Here is a 17113-nt window from a genome sequence, read left to right on the forward strand (position 1 = left end):
GCATGGATCCATTCTCCTCCAAGCCCCCCTCCTATGGAGGCTGCCACATAGCATTGAGCAGAGTTCCCTGTGCTACACAGTAGGCCCTTGTTGATTATCCATTGTAAATATAGCAGCCTCAGTACCACTTTAATGCAATGTTGTCTGAGAGGTCTTAACCAGAGTCGTCAGGCAAGAAGAAGTTTAGGTACCAGACATAAGCATTGACGGACTTCCATGGTGGTCCCATGGTAAAGAATCCGCCTGCCAATGCAGGAGACACAGGTTTGATCCCTGGTCGGGAAGATCCCCTGGAATAGGAAATGGCAACTCATTCCAGTATTCTTGCCTGAAAAATTCCATGCACAGCGAAACCCGGCGAGCTGTACCCATGGGGTCGCAAAGAGTCCACACGACCGAGGAGGCATGCACTATCCGAGGATTCACCTTCCCAGGAATTCAAGTCGTGCCCTCCGAAGTGTCTTAGTTTGGGGCTGGTGAAAGGGAGTGTGGAGTGCATAGCGCCCCCTGGTGCCGGGCGCGGTGGAGAGCGCGAAAGAGATGCCAGTCATCAGTAGGGGATGAAACTCGAAACTCGAGGAATAAGAAGTTTAGCGTGTATTGGTCTGCAAATCCAGAGAGCCTGGGTCCCCAGCTGGGTCCCCTGCCCATCAAGCTATCCCAAACACTCCTTCTTGAATCAGAAGGGGATTTAGAAGCGAGAAGAGGTGGCCGCCGCCAATACCTTTAATGCCCAGGCCGGGAAGAAAGCGGGTTAGGATCTGATCCCGCTGAGTAGAGGACCCAGGAGCCTCCCGCCTTGGGTGCTCGGTGTGGCGGGGGCGCGCTGCGCGCTGCGGCGGCGCGGGCGCCGTGATGCAGGTGTGACACCCGCGGACTCCTGCCTCCGCCGGGATCGCCCCAGTGCCGCGTTCTCCCGAGCAGCCGGCCGGGCCACCCGGACTGACCCCGCTCCGCCCGCACCCGGGGGCGGCCTCGTGCGGATTTCCCACCCAGGTAGGGGACGGCATTGCTCGCTCCGGTGCGTGCAGACCCGGCCGGGGGCGCGGAGCCGGCGCGACCCTGGGGGCTCCCAGGCTCGCCTGCTTGGGCTGAAACGTACACGCTGGTACCTCTGAATGTTGTTTATAGTAAATGGCACAAAAGACAGGGGAGAGTCTTGGAAAGCTGGCGCAGAAAAGCAAGCACTTGCCTGCTGCGCGGGGTTGCGCGCCTCTTTGAAGCGGGCATCCCCCAAGGGCTGTTTTTAAATCCTGTTTGAACTGTTAGCGCCATACATAGTTTTGCAACTTAGGCTATTGACGTTGATAACTCCCTTTCCATAAGCTTCCTAGTCACCCCTTTTAGTTTCGGTTCTTTGCAATTAGATGGATGTGTGTGTGTGTGTGTGTGTGTGTGGTGAATGATGTTGTTGTTGGTTTGTTCTTAAAGGACAGATCGAAACCAGGCTTTCACCTGGTACCTCTGGGTTGGGGTTTGTGAGTGTGTATTTGTGTGTGTGGAGGGCGCCCTCCGCGCGCGTGGGAGCCGTTTCTTAGGGACGCGGAGAGGATTTGTTTATAGATGGATTTTAGCGCAAGGAAAAGAACATGATTTGTTCTGCAGGGATGGGTGAGCGGGTGCGTTTAGCCAGGGAGGAGCGAGGCACTGCCGTTTCCTCCGCAGACGGGTGTTAGATATATCTGCTGTCCAGGTTTCAGCCCGGCTGCTGAAACACGATCCTTAAACCAGAAATCACAGATGCAGACTAGCTCCTTTTAAAGGTAACTTAACCTCGGTGTCTGGGGCTCTGGTAAGAGCAGAACGGTAGGGTGGGGTGGGGTGCGTGCTCATTTTTTAAAAAGCTTGTTCAGAAGCAAATGTGGGTGGTTTTGAGGTTCAGGGAGTGGCAGGTGAAGGATGGGAAATAGATACCTATAGGGGAGAATTAGACTTCCTAGCCAGCTCAGTGATCCTTCTGGTCTACCCTGGTCTCTTCTGTTTCTGCTTCTTGCCCTTTCCAGAAGAGGTCACTTACCCTGCTTGCTCCAGTGGGTGCAGCAAGCACAGCACAGGCTCGCTCTGCATCTTTCTTGAGTCAGCAAATACTGGTCGAGCACCTAGTTATGTGTCAGAGGCTGGATTAACCCTGAGGGGTGCAGAGAGGATGAAAACAAAGTCTATTTCCCCAGAAGCTCACATCTGGTGGAGAAGAAACACCTGTAATAATGAGGTATGATAAGTTCAGCAATGTAGATGTGGAAAGAGTGGTGGGAGCAGGAAGAGAGGAATTAATGTGGCAGTGATTTTTTTTTTTTAAACGAAGCTCTCCTAGGTGAGATGTTACATGAATTTCAGTAGAAACGGGGTCCCTCTCTTGGTCCTTTGGTCTGTGAGTAACCCCCATCAGTCTCCCCATCATCAGCATCAAGGTTACTATACGTGCAGAGCTCTGTAAGTTACAGCAGGGTTGGCGTTTGCAGTATGTGACCAGATACTAGTAGACACAGACACAAGATGACAACCAAGAGAAAAGAGTGTCCAGCACAGGAGGTCAGGCTTTTTGTTTCTTTAATGGATTGTTTCCCCAAGTTCTAGAACCAGGAAGATTTGGGAGCAGTACATCACAAAGGCAAGGATTCTGGATAGTTCTGAGGGATTCTCAGAGCAGATGAACTTCTGCCTTCATCTCCTTTGGGTCCCTGACCTGTCTGTGCTTGTCCCAGCTCAGATCAAAAGGAAAGCTCTGAACCTGGATGTCTCTAAATGGATGGAATAAAGGAAATCTAAAGCTATTCCAACCAATGTGCTCTGGGAAATAAAAATCCAATCTGACGGATTTTTTTTCCTGGACAAAATCTATGGTGGGTGATAGAAAAATGGTAGAATGAAGAGCTCTTGTGCTATACATGTTGCCAGAGATGCGTCTTACGTGCGTCTTGTAACCTAAAGCATCACTGAGGTATTTAAAAAGCAGATTGGCACGCGTCAAGAACCGTGGGTTTTGATACTCAAACAGACCTAGGTAAGTGTCTTGTGCAGGTTTCTTAGCCTCGCTTTGAGCTTTGGGTTCCTGAGCTGTAACATGGAGATAACAGTGGAATTCTTATAATATAATTACATCATAAGTGCTTAAAAATATGTTTATTGGGAAATGATCATCATATATAAGTTGCTTGACACAAAGTAGGTGCTTAAGAAATGGCAGTTCATTCATTGAGTACCTACTATGTGTCAAGAATTGCTCTATGTGTAGGGATACGGAATTGAATTAAATGAAGTCCCTCAAGGAGCTTACCTTGTGTGTGTGTGTGTATATGTGTGTGTGTGTGTATGTAAGATAGCAGACAAATAAATAACAAGATAATGATGCATTATAGTGGAGAGAAATAAAGCAGAGTAAGAGGAATGGGGAGTCTTGCCAGAGGGCGCGGTGAGGATTGTTATTGTTTAATATAGCTTGGTCAGGGAACGCTTTGCTGATGAGTGACATTTGACTGGACCCCTGGGAAAGTGAGGAGCGGGCCAGGCAGATGTCTGAGGAAGAGCATTCTGGGCAGTGTAGCAGCACCTGCAAAACCCTGAAGCAGGAGGGAGGTGTGTTCATACGAAAACCCAGAAAGAAGTCCAGTGAGGCTGCGGGTGAGTGAGCGAGGGGAGCAGCAGTAGGATTTGAGGCCAGAGGGGTAAGCCGGCAGGGTCACTGGGGTATTGCCTCTCATGATTTCTATTTGTTGCGAAGATTAATATCCTGAGCACTTGTGGAAAGAATTGGCTGACATCTTACACTCGATGTTTAGAAGAAGGCTCGTTGGGAGACATAGGTTCCTAGGTCACTCAGCCTGAGCAAATGCAACCAGCAGAGGCATAAATCTTTCCAAGGTGATGAGAAGCTCAGTGCAAAACAGTGTTTAGCAATCTTTCATCCAGATCAAGGACTGTTTTAGGGCTTCTATTGAACATTTCCTTCGCAATGAAAGAAAGGGCCACCTTTACTGAATAGTCCTGCAGGTATTGTCCCTGCTAGTTTTTAGTCTGTATTCTTGGAGGATGAAAGTAGTTTCTATGGCTATGGAAAGATGTTAGAATCAACTGGAAATACATTGACTGTTGGTGTACCGTGGGATGCATGTACATGATATTATATGGTGCACTTATTTGAGACTTCCATCTTGTAGGCTGAATACGACGAAGATCACAATTTGCTGCTCCACCCCTCTGGGACATCGTTCCTCTACAGCAGGGGTCCCTTACCTCTGGGATCTAATGCCTGATGATCTGAGATGGAGCTGATGTAATAGTAATAGGAATAAAGTGTGCAATGAATGTAATGCGTTTGAGTCATCCTGAAACTATCTCCCCTGTCTGGTCCATACAAAAATTGTCTTCCACGAAACTGGTTCCTGGTGCCAAAAAGATTGGGGACTGCTGCTTTAAAGAGCATGGTTTTGGCAGACTTATTGTTACCAAAGAGAAGAGTGTGAGGGGAGGGAAGACAGATCAATTAGGAGTTTGGGATTAAAATATACACATTGGGCTTCCCAGGTGGCGTTAATGGTAAAGAATCCATCTGTAAGGCAGGAGGTGCAGGAGACGCGAGTTTTATCCCTGAGTTGGGAAGATCCCTTGGAGGAGGGCACAGCACCCCACTCCAGTATTCTTGCCTGGAGAATCCCATGGGCAAAGGAGCCTGGTGTGCTGCAGTCCATGGGGCTGCAAAGAGGCGGACATGACTGAGCAACTGAGCACACACACACACTATTGCATATAAAATAGATAAACAACAAGGACCTGCTGCATAGCACAGGGAACTGCATTCAGTATCTTGTAATAACCTATAATGCAAAAGAATATATATACGTATTTATATATTATGTCTGATAGAATCACTTTGCTGTACACTTGAAATCAACTGGACCCAATTACAAAAAATAAAGAGCGTGGTTTTGGGGATTTGAGAGCTTCCCCCTCATGGCTGACCCTAGTGCTGTGGGACTGTTGCAGTGTGTTTCGTGGATAGAAATGGGGTTGGATGCCTGAGAAGCTGGTCAAGGTTTCTGTGAAACAGGATTTGACAAGGTTGGGTCCTGGCTGGGTGGCTGGCTGGGTGTCCCCCAAGTTACCCCTTTAGAAGGTGACTTTTACCTCTGTGGATTTTTCTCCATCCAAGGTCTTGCTGCTTCAGAAAGCCACTTACATTGCAGTGACCTTGCTCACCCCAGACCGAATTTGCAGTGGCTGGGACCCTGTGTGGCATGGCAGGGTGTCTTCTTCTTGCTGATCCCCTTGGTGACAACCACATCACAAGGAGAAGCTTTCCTGATGAGCACATATTCAGAGCAGAGCAGCTGAGATGCCTCCCCTGGGGGCTGATCACATACATTAGGGCTGACCTTACCAAGGAACTATAGGACAAATCTCCCCGCAACTTAGCGGCTTAAGACAGCAACCATTTCTCATTTTCTCACGTGTTTACGGGCTGGCCAGGCAGTTCTTTAGGTCTGAGTGGGCTTGATTCATCTCAGCTGGGTTTGTTCATGTTTTTTTTGTCTGCTGTTGGAGTGGCTGAGAGCTGGCTGCTTGAGGGTGGCCTTACCCGGGGGAACTTGGCTCTGCTCTGGGTAGTACCACATTTTCCAACAGGCTAGCCCAACATGTTCACATAGTATCCCTGGAATCCAAGGGAGAGTGGAAACTTGCCTGACCTCTTGAAGTCTAAGCTTATACTTGGCACACCGTTGTTTCATCTTTGTCTATTGACAAAAGTAAGTCACAAGGCCAGCCAGAGTGAAGGTGTAAAGAGTCTGCCTGCAATGCAGGAGACCAGGGTTCGATCCCTGGGTCAGGAAGATCCCCTGGAGAAGGGAATGGATACTCACTCCAGTATGCTTGCTTGGAGAGTCCCATGGACAGAGGAGCCTGGCGGACTGCAGTCCATGGGGTTGCAAAGGATTGGACATGACTGAGTGACTGAAACTTTCTCTTCAACTCACAAGGCCAGCCCAGAGTGAAGGTGTAGGGACTAGAATATACTTTAAAAAATTATTTACTCATTTGGCTGTACCAGGTCTTAGATACAGCATGTGGGATCTTTGACCTTTTGTTGTGGCATGTAGGGTCTAGTTGCCTGACCAGGGATGGAACCTGGGCCCCCTGCATTGGGAGCACAGAGTCTTAGCTGCTGAACCACCAGGGAAGTCCCTGGAGTACACTGCTTGATGGGAAGAGCTACGAAGGCACACTGCAAAGAGCATGGATATGGAGGGAGGAGGGGAACTGGAATGTCTTTGCATTCAGTATACCATAGGGACATTAATATTTAAAGTCCCCTTGACTAAGGCTCCTTTTTTCCCAAGTTCTGCTTGAATGGACAATGCCTGAAACTTGCCCTTTTCTTTTTCTCTGTTGTTCTCTGTTTCCATGGCTGATCAGCTTCAGACATATGAATCTTTAGATAGCCATTCATCCACCAAATATTTACTGAGTGTTCCTTACATGCCAGGCATGGGCTTCCCAGGTGGCACAGTGGTAAAGAATCTGCCTGCCAATGCAGGATGCACAAGAGACGCAGGTTCAATCCCTGGGTTGGGAAGATCCCCTGGAGGAGGAAATGGCAACCCATTCCAGTATTCTGTGCCTAGAAAATCCCATGGATAGAGGAGCCTGGCAGGCTACAGTCTATGGGGTCACAAAGAGACAGACATGACTGAGCGACTGAGCACACACACACAAACACGTGCACCAGTCAAGGTAGCAAGGTCCATCCTCATGACGCATTCATCCTAGCTGGGGAGATGGTGTGTAAATAAGTAAATATGTATTATGTGATGAGAGGACATCACGTAGGGAGAGCAGGATGAGGAGTGCCTGGTTGAGTGGATGAGGAGCAGGGTGAAGGAAGGGGTGGGAGTGGTCAGGGTGACATGAAGGAAGAGAGTCAGCCAGATGGATATTTGGGGAAGGACCCTTCTAGGCAGGAAAAGCGACAAGTGTGAAGGCCCCGAGGGAAGAGTGTCCTGGTGTATCCTGGGAACAGAAAGGGCATTCATGTAGAGAGGGTGAGGATGGAGAAGGTGAGATCAGACAAATGGCTGAAAGCTGGGTAATACAAGGTTATCTAGGGCATTGTGTAGACTGTGGCTTTTACTCTGAGCGTGATGGGAAGCCAGTGGAGAATTTTGAGCACTCGCTGACATTATCTGATTTAAGCTTTACAATGATTACCTGAGCTTTAGACCTTAGAATAGACTTTTGGGGTTAAGGGTGAAAACAGGGAGGTGAAGTCAGGAGGCTACTGCAATGATCCAGGCAAGAGGTGATGGTGGTTTGGACCAGGGTAGTTAGTGGTGATGGTGAACAGTTATCAAATTACGGATATATTGCTCTAGGGATTCAAGGATGACTCTACATATTTTGACCTGAGCAGCTAGAAAGAGTGGCCTTTTACTGAAATGGAGAAGGAAGAGTAGTGGGGTTTAACTGAACACCCAATGGGAGGTGTTAATTTGATAGTTACACGTGTGGGGGGTTTAACTGAACACCCAATGGGAGATGTTAATTTGATAGTTTACACATGTGGGTCTAGAGTTGAAGGAAGAGGTCCTACAAGGAGATATAAGCTTGAGTATCGTTAGCATTCTTAATTTGTCCCTTCCTTGAGCCCAGTCCCTGCTGTACCACCAGTGCCCTGCATATTGCTTGACACATAGTCTGTGCTCAGTGAGTATTTACTGAATGAGTGAATGGAGTCATTCAATCACTGGAGGTGACTGCAGATCTTTGTTTCAGTGGGTCTTGAAGTGTAACTCCCTGAAGTTATTCTTTTTCTTTTCAAGGTCTCATGAGAGCCTTATTGTGGATCCCACGGACTAAAAACAGACTTTAAATGTGAAGGCTCCAATTGCTTATGTCTTATAGAAAACAATGTGTGATGACAAGTAAGAAGGAGAAACAAGTGGAAACCAAAAAATAGCTCATACTTTCAAAAAAGGAGACAAAATCCTGCGGGAGAGGAGGTTGAAATTCAGAGGTGTGATGTTCTTGGGTTATTATTGTACTCCTCTTAATTTAAGATTAAGCAGAAGCAGGAAAGAATCTTGAAAAAGGAAGATGTTTATTTAAATCGATTTTGTGCCAAGTGAAAGAGTGTCACCAGCTTGCTTGAAAAATCCCACATCTACAGCATCTTGTGTAATCTGTTCCTGTTTATAAAAGGAGAGAAATCAGCAATAGTCTTATAGGAAAAGGGGAGGAACAGTTATGGGGTTTAATTGGCGTGACTTTAATTGGAATGACTTCAGTCTCAAACTCCAGGTGCTGACCATTTCCTCCCCGTGGTGTGACTGAATATGTGTGAGTGTGAGTTTTGTTTGCAGTGATATTAGAGGGGGTGGGAGTGAGGAAAAAATGTAGTCACTGCAATGGCAAATGGCTTCCTCTGTGTGTGTGTGTGAGAGAGAGAGAGAGAGAGAAAGAGAAAGAGACAGAGAGAGAGAGAGAGCAGGAAAGGGACAACAGTGGGAAGAAAAGAACTAAAGCTGAGAAGGAAATATGAGAAAGGGATATCAAGTTGGCCTCCGTTTGTACGTGTGGATACCAAGCTTGACCATGTTGGAGATTGGATGGAGCGGTGGGATTTGGGATCAAACAAAACTTGGTTTGGACTCAATCTTCCTTACTTTCTAGCTGTGTAAACCGTAGCAAGTTATTTAATTTCCCTGAGCCCTGGTTCCTTCAGCTGTAAAATGATGATGGTGCTGATGGTGGTGGTGGTGATGACAGCGGTGATGGTAGTAGTAATAACACCCAAGGGGTCTGCAGTTTCTTTCATGCTCCTGTTCTTGGCAATAAGTTGGTCTAAATACTAATTAAAGAATTACTGAGTGCGCGCTTAGTCATCAGTTGTGTCCGACTTTTTGTGACCTCATGGACTGCAGCCCTCCAGGCTCATCTGTCCATGGGATTCTCCAGGCAAGAGTACTGGAGCGGGTTGCCATTTCCTCCTCCACGGAATCTTCCTGACCCAGGGATCAAACCCATGTCTTCTGTGGCTCCTGCATTGCAGGTGGATTCCTTACCTGCTGATCCATCGGGGCTTCCCAAAGGATCACTATATCTAATGAAAGAACTGGAAATTCTAAGTGTAGAGAGAGTTTAGAACCTGTCATTTAATGTTGCCAGTGCTGATGAGATTATTTGCATGAGGCCCATGGTGTTCAAAATGAGACAGGTGGATAATAATCAGACTTATGAGCTAGAGATTTCTGAGGTGCCTCAAAGGGAAACCAACCTTCCATTCTCTGCAACAGACCAACCCCCCAGCTCAGCTCTGTCTTGTCTCATGCTTTGTTAGAATTCCTTGATCAAAGTTTTTGAGTCATTTGGATTATGGAGGTGCAGAAACTCTCCATCAGATGCCTCTGAGTTTTGCTCCCATGAAATCTGCCCCATGATGTTTTCTACTGGAAAATCTGCTGTTTTTCCTGCTCCAGGTACATAGTAGGCACACAATACGAGTCTATTTGATTCATGAATGAGTAAATGCTGTTGTGGTTGCTCTGTTGGCTGAGGCTCCTTGGTTTTTCCTCTTTGACCTGGACAAGATGTGACGATGTGAGAGACAGTGCTGAGTTTGCAGCATCTAGTAAGTACTCAGCAGCTAAGGGTTTCCCAGGTGGCGCTCGTGGTAAGGAATCCATCTGCCAACGTAGGAAACATGAAAGATGTGGGTTCAGTCCCTGAGTTGGGGTCGGGAGGATCCCCTGGAGGAAGGCATGGTAACCCACTCCAGTATTCTTGTCTGGAGGATGCCATGGACAGAGGAGCCTGGCGGGCTACAGTCCATGGAGTTGCAAAGAGTCGGACACGATGGAGTGACTAACGTACAACCACAGCAGCAATGGTTTCTCTCTGTCCCACCTCCCTGCTTTTGCTGCCATTCTGGCCTCCTCTGGATCAAGGAGCATCAGGTTTCTCGTGGGGCTCTCAGATGCTTCTGGAGTGAAGACCAAAGCTCCCTTGCTGTCCTGCCCATGGATTACAGTTTACCCACTGTGTCTCCTGGTCCAGTGAAAACCTGCACCGTGGATTCCCTCCTTCAGCCTGTGGTCCTATCACATTTCTCTGTTTCTATGGAAGCTCCTGCTCCATGCACTTCCTGTTTCCTTCAGTCTTTAGAGCTTGCTTCTGTCCAGGGCAGCAGTGGGGAGAGTAGCATTAACTTTTTTCTTTTCCCCAAAAGGCAACTGAAAATTCTCCCCTAACCAGAGACTCTGTGTGTGTGTGTGTCGCTCAGTCGTGTCCGACTCTGCAACCCCATGGACTGTAGCCTGCTAGGCTCCTCAATCCATGGAATTTTCCAGGCAAGAATATGGAGTGGATTGCCATTCCCTTCTCCAGGGGATCTTCCTGACACAGGGATCGAACCCCAGTCTCCCATATTGCAGACAGATTCTTTACCGTCTGAGACACCAGGGAAGCCCAGTGACTCTGTAACCCCTCAGAAACACAATTAAATTGAACTTTTTTAGGAGCTAGAACATACAGGCCATGTCTTCTCTTCCATTCCCACTTTATAGATGGGAAACCTGAGGTCCAGAGCGAGGAAATCACAGATGAAGATACTCTTGGACAAGCGGTGGAACAACCTCATTTCTTTCTCTTCCCGTTCTATGTAGATGCAGGAGAAGGTAATTTGGCCAGACTTCTGGGGCCTTCTTGCATCACAGATGTCCGGGTCTAGCAGTCGGCTGTTCAAGCTGGGAGCTGGGGACCATTAACTGCTTCATACGTCAAACCCAGATGATGCATGTGTTGGCAGGAGCTCTGGCGCCTAAAAGTCACGTAAGCTTGGGGGAGATGTGTGTACTTCACACATGTATTTTCATGGCTCCCCATTACTGAAACCTGCCAATGAACACATGTCTGTCCATCAATACCTCCAAATGTACAAATTTGTTTTAATAAGTATTTCATTGGCAGGTTCCTTTGGCTTCCCTGGTGGCTCGGACAGTAAAGAATCTACCTGCAATGCAGGAGGCCCAGGTTCGATACCTGGGTCTGGAAGATGCCCTGGTAAAGGGAATGGCAACCCACTCCGTTATCCTTGCCTGGAGAAGTCCCTGGACAGAGGAGCCCGAGGGGCTACAGTTCCATCCAGTCAGGAAGAGTCGGACACGACTGAGTGACTTTCACTTTCACGTTTCATAGGCAGTTTCCTTATTGGGCCCAGAACAAGTTCAGGACAATGGAAGGACTTACTTGGACTAGAGGATCTTAGTGTCTCAGAGCTGAAGGGACTGTAGGAATCTAAAGTCCCTACTAGGCAAAGACAGGAGCTGAGTCTGGAGAAGGAAATGACTTGCTTAAGGTCCTATAGTCAGGGAACACTAGAGAGAGGACCAGAGCCCAAGTCAGGCCTGCAGAAGCTAAGTTCATCAGACAGTAGAGAGCAGAGAGACCACGATCACAGCAGCGTTATTTACAAGGTATGGAAGCAACCTAAGTGTCCATCAGCGATGACTGCATAAAGAAGCTGTGGTACATGCATACAATGGAATACCACTCAGCCTCAGGGACAAACGCAATTTTGCCATTTGCAACAACATGGGTGGACTTGGAGGGTATTCTGCTTGGAGAAATAAGTCAGCCAGAGAGAGGCAAGTACTGCATGGTGTCATTTGTATGTGGAGTCTAAAAAAGAACCCAGCTAGTGAATGTAACAGAAAAGAATCAGACTCACAGATATAGAGAACAAACGAGCGGTCACCAGTCGGGAGAGGGAAGTGGGAAGGGCCAGAGAGGGGTAGGAGATTAAGAGGTACGAACTCCGGGGCATAAAATAAACAAGCTAAAGGGTATGTATTGTGCAGCACAAGGAATATAGCCAATACTTTATAATAACCGTCAATGGAGCATAAGCTTTAAAAATTGTGGATCACTGTGTTGTGCTCCTGAAATTTATATAATCTTGTACACTGCCTGTACCTCAATTAGAAAAATTAAGAAAAAAAAAGAGAGCACAGGAAACGAGGCCCGGGTGCCCTTCACGCTGAGAAACCCTCTGCAACATGACGGATGGTTCCCCCAGGCAGTTGAGAGCCTGGGCGGCTCCCCTGCAGCTCCCTCTGAGAAATCCTCTGGGGGTTTCCCCTGCCGGTGACCCAAGCACAGGCCCAGTGAGCGGAGCTCCTGGTCTGCCCGCGGCCCCTGCTCTCCTGCCAGGCGCAGGGTCTGACCGTGGCCTCTCGCCTGATCGGGGGCAGCAGATGGTGCGGATCGGAGCCCAGCTGGCACGTGGGCGGCTCTGAGGGAGCAGAAACGGCTTGGCGGGGAGAGGCCTGCACCAGACCAGAGTCCCGGGCGCCCCTAGGACCGGGCTAAAGAGGTCACGGCCATGTCAGGAGCTCCTGACCTTGGCCCTGGAGGGCTGAAGGGACTCAATTCCACTCCTGCGCTCCCCACCCCACCAGGATGAGTGATGAAGGCAGCCCACCCACGGTTGCTTAAATGTCTGTGGGTTACAGGCGGCTGCTTTGAGTATTTTTCAGCAAAGCATAAAAATTAAGCTTGAAGGAAAGGGAAGATCTAGGAAAGCAGAGTAAAGGTGGTAGCTTCAAAACTAAAGTGGTCGCACAGGGAACTCTCGCTCCGTGTTACGTGGCAGCCTGGATGGGAGGGGAGTTTGGGGGAGGGTGGATACACGTATACCTATGGCTGGGACCCTGTGCTGTCCACCTGAAACTATTACAACACTGTCCATTGGTTATGCTCCAATATAAAACAAAAAGTTAAAAAATGAAAGCAGTAAGAGGATCAGCCCACGTGGAGTGGTAAAGAGGTCGATTAGAAAGGGTCAGAGCAGAGGCTTCCCTGGTGGTCCAGTGGCTAGGGGTCCGAGCTCCTACTGCCGGGAGCCGGGGATTTGATCCTTGGTCAGAGAACTAGATCCCACAAGCCGCAACTAAAGAAATCCTGTATGTGGCAACTAAGGCCTGGTGCAGTCAAATAAATAAAAATAGATATTAAAAAAGACAAAAAAGAGAAACGGTCAGAGCAGCATGGAAACAGGATGGGATGCTGAGCTGAGCTCTCCTCTCACTCCCCACGATGGGTGACTTTGTCTTCATTTGGGGGTCCCAGCGCATCGCTGTGCCAGGCTCCCTGCCTCACATCACGGGGTTGGGGGCCTCCTGTTTCCACAGTGACCCAGTGTGGGGGACCAGGTAGAGCTCTCACAGGCCAGGTTATTCCCATCAGTTTTCTCAGATTCATCCGTGTCACTGCCAGGTGGATGTCCTGGGACTCTCAGCCCATTTTCTCCAGGCATGTAAGTTCTCTTCTGGCTGGCTTGACCTTCCAATTATTCCTGGATTCTTGAGCTTCTTAGAGAGGGTAGAGAAAACAAAGAGTCCTAGATTCAGTCTCTCCTGGGTTCCCGGCCTGGCCTTGCTTCTTACTCAGTTGAGATCTTAGGTGAGTCATTTAGCAATGCTGGGCCTCAGTTTTCCAATCAGTAAAATGGGAATGATGATGGTTTTACCTACTCTGTAGAGTCACTGATGGCAGATACTATTAAATGCTGCATCCTCAGTCCAATGATTAGTTGAGGTCCATTTACAGCAGCAGCTGCTGCAGATTGAGCCTGTCACCTCCAGATTTCCTATGCATGTCCCAAGATTCCCTGCAGCCTGCTCAGGGCTCTCATTTGCTCCCTCTGCTCTCACACTGGGGAGACGAGGAAATGCTTAGGACTTGTCCATTTGGGAAATAGAGGGGAAAGTCATGCTGGTGTTATAAGAATCACCTTCAGCATTTGCTCGGCACCTCATATTCCAACAGCAGGTGTCCTCACAATAACCCTCAAATAGGCAGCTTATAAGTCTGTTTTATTTTCTTACAGATAAAGAAATAGAGACAGCAGAGGTTTCATCTTGCAGCAAAGTTAGCTTTGTACTGAGGACCCACATGGATGCATTAGACGTGGTTCCTCTAGGAGCTTGTAGTTTGATCATGTGACAGTAATGATGATTATGATGTATATATGATTTCATTTTATTTCATTCTTCCAATCTCTGTGAAGTGGGAGTTTATTGTCTCCATTTTGTCACGGAGTAAACTGAGGTTCAGAGGCATTAAATAAGTTTCCCAAAGGTTATTGTTGTTGTTCAATCTCTCAGTAGCGTCTAACTCTTTGTGACCCCATGGACTGGAGCACACTAGGCTTCCCTGTCCTTCACCATCTCCTGGAGTTTGCTCAAACTCATGTCCGTTGAGTCGGCGATGCCATCCAACCATCTAATCCTTTGCTGTCCCCTTCTCCTCCTGCCTTCAATCTTTCCCAGCATTGAGGTCTTTTCCAATAAGCTGTCTCTTCACATTAGGTGGCCAAAGTATTGGAAGTTCAGTTTCAGCATCAGTCCTCCCAGTGAAAATTCAAGGTTGATTTCCATTAGGATTGATGGGTTTGATCTCCGTGCTGTCCAAGAGACTCTAAAGAGTCTTCTCCAACACCACAGTTCAAAAGCATCAATTCTTTGGCACTCAGCCTTCTTTATGGTCCAATTATCACATCCATACATGATTATTGGAAAAACCATAGCTTTGACTATACAGACCTTTGTTGGCAAAGTAATGTTAGCATTGAAGGGGAGAATGGATTCAAATGCAAGGCTGCTTAACCTCAGAACACGTTCTTTGCTGTGTGCCGTGTTCCCTCCCCACAAAGTCCATGAAGGCTGGTTAGGTGCAGCAGTGAGTCTCAATCCACGACCTTGACTCCAGCCTCTCCTGCTCCTGTTGCTACAACCCACAGGCTTCTAAAGGGAGTTTGCAAATATCTGGTTACTTCCTAATGGGTTTAAACCAGGAACTGGATCCAACTGGATTCCCAGCCTCTGAAGCTATTTTCCTACAAAGTCTTATAAGGGCTGCAGTGCCTAGGCTCTGCTGTTGGGAAGCTCATTAATTATGAGACTACAAGGTGAGATGATGATGGCACAGAGATATAAACTGAGTGAACGTTTGTGGGAGCATGGACTATAAGCAATGATTATTGCTGCATAAGGAGAGAAGACTGAGGCCCAGAAAAACTGCTGGACAGGGTGAAGGGGCATTGCTTAACTGGGCCTTGAAGGATGAGTAGGAGTTTTCCAGGAGGGCGCTGGGGAGGAGAATGGTATTCCTGATAGCAGAGATAGTTTGAGAAGAAGCTAGACCTGAGAGTGTTCAGTTGATCTGGGAACAATAAGCAAACTGGTATGGTGAGGTGGTTTTGGCTGGCAGTTGAGGACGGGCAAAGGGGCTGGTGGAAGGTGGCATGGACACACACTGGAACCTCTTGGGGTTTTTCTGTTTTAACTTTTGTTGGAGTATAATTGGTTAACAATGTTTTGTTAGTTCCTCTTGGGAGTTTAAATGTTATTAGGAGTGCAGAGGAAGAAAACCCCCTCAAAATCCACTAACATACTCAGAAAAGCGGACTGTTGTCTGGGCTCCTTGAAATGGTCCTTTGAATGTCGAGATAATTACTGTCCTTTGCTTCATCCACAAGGCCTGGCCGTGTGTGAACTGTGTGGATCATAAGGCTGATATAGTCTCCATCACAGACATCCATCCAATTAGAGAAACAACAGCAGTGGAAACTGTGATTGATGTCTTGGAGATCTTCAGTGTACAGAAAGATCCAAGATAGCGTGGAAAATATTTAAGAACTATAAAGAAGTCCTAGACCATAGTTGCCCAGAACAAACAGAGCAGAAAGTTCTGTTTTCTGGCTTTAGAGTAGAGGAGAGAGCTGCAAGGGGACCAAGAGGACCAGCAATCTCTTTATTAAACTGCTTCCTACTCTTCCTGGGCACAGAGACTCCAGCTCCCAGCCTCTTTTGCAAGTGAGTGTGGCCACGTGACAGGTCTGTTGATGTGATGAGAATGGATGTGATGGGTACTGGGGTTCCCAGGGCCGGCCAGTGAACTTCCATATGCCCACTTCCAAGCTCTTTTCCCATCCACTGGCTGGCCCTGCTTGGCACTGTCTCATGCCAGAAATAAGCTCTGCCTATGTTAAACCACTGACATTTTTGGAGTTTGTTATAGCAGTTAGCCTACTTTCACCAATACAAAGCCTGAAATTTTAATTAGTAATTCCTCATAAGCTTATGGGAACACATCACAGAGGATCAAGAAGAGCATTTCTTGGTAACATAAAGATGAAAAAGCTACCTCTGGGCTGACTGCTGGGGTGCCTGTTTCATGTGAGCTTCTTTTGTTTTAATTTTAAAATTTATTGTATTCCTATTTATTAACATATATTTTAATATTTAAACTTATTGGGCCTTAGAAAGCACCCCTATGAACAAAGCTAGTGGAGATGATGGAATTCCAGTTGAGTTATTTCAAATCCTGGAAGATGATGCTGTGAAAGTGTTGCACTCAATATGCCAGCAAATTTGGAAAACTCAGCAGTGGCCACAGGACTGGAAAAGGTCAGTTTTCATTCCAATCCCAAAGAAAGGCAATGCCAAAGAATGTTCAAACTACTGCACAATTGCACTCATCTCACATGCTAGTAAAGTAATGCTCAAAATTCTCCAAGCCAGGCTTCAGCAATATATGAACCGTGAACTTCCAGATGTTCAAGCTGGTTTTAGAAAAGGCAGAGGAACCAGAGATCAAATTGCCAACATCCGCTGGATCATGGAAAAAGCAAGAGAGTTCCAGAAAAACATCTATTTCTGCTTTATTGACTATGCCAAAGCCTTTGACTGTGTGGATCACAATAAACTGTGGAAAATTCTGAAAGAGATGGGAATACCAGATCACCTTACCTGCCTCCTGAGAAACCTATATGCAGGTCAGGAAGCAACAGTTAGAACTGGACATGGAACAACAGACTGGTTCCAAATAGGAAAGGGAGTACGTCAAGGCTGTATATTGTCACCCTGCTTATTTAACTTCTATGCAGAGTACATCTTGAGAAACGCTGGGCTGGAAGAAGCACAGGCTGGAATCAAGATTGCTGGGATATCGATAATCTCAGATATGCAGATGACACCACCCTTATGGCAGAAAGTGAAGAGGAACTAAAAAGCCTCTTGATGAAAGTGAAAGAGGAGAGTGAAAAAGTTAGCTTAAAGCT

At 47.3% G+C, this 17113-nt stretch overlaps 1 protein-coding gene across 1 annotated transcript in view; it reads left to right on the forward strand.

Annotated features, from left to right (window-relative positions):
- The first annotated feature begins 515 nt into the window (after nt 1-515).
- Nucleotides 516-17113, forward strand: part of SV2B (synaptic vesicle glycoprotein 2B) — a 242727-nt gene continuing 226129 nt past the window's right edge. Inside the window, exon 1 of the mRNA XM_086364760.1 lies at nt 516-996. The gene's annotated coding sequence lies outside the window, so the exon portion shown is untranslated. The remainder of the gene's footprint in view (nt 997-17113) is intronic.

Source organism: Bos grunniens, chromosome 21, assembly GCF_055505025.1.
Source record: "Bos grunniens cultivar Pamir isolate PY7600 chromosome 21, Bosgru_T2T1.0, whole genome shotgun sequence".
Taxonomy (NCBI): Eukaryota; Metazoa; Chordata; class Mammalia; order Artiodactyla; family Bovidae; genus Bos; species Bos grunniens.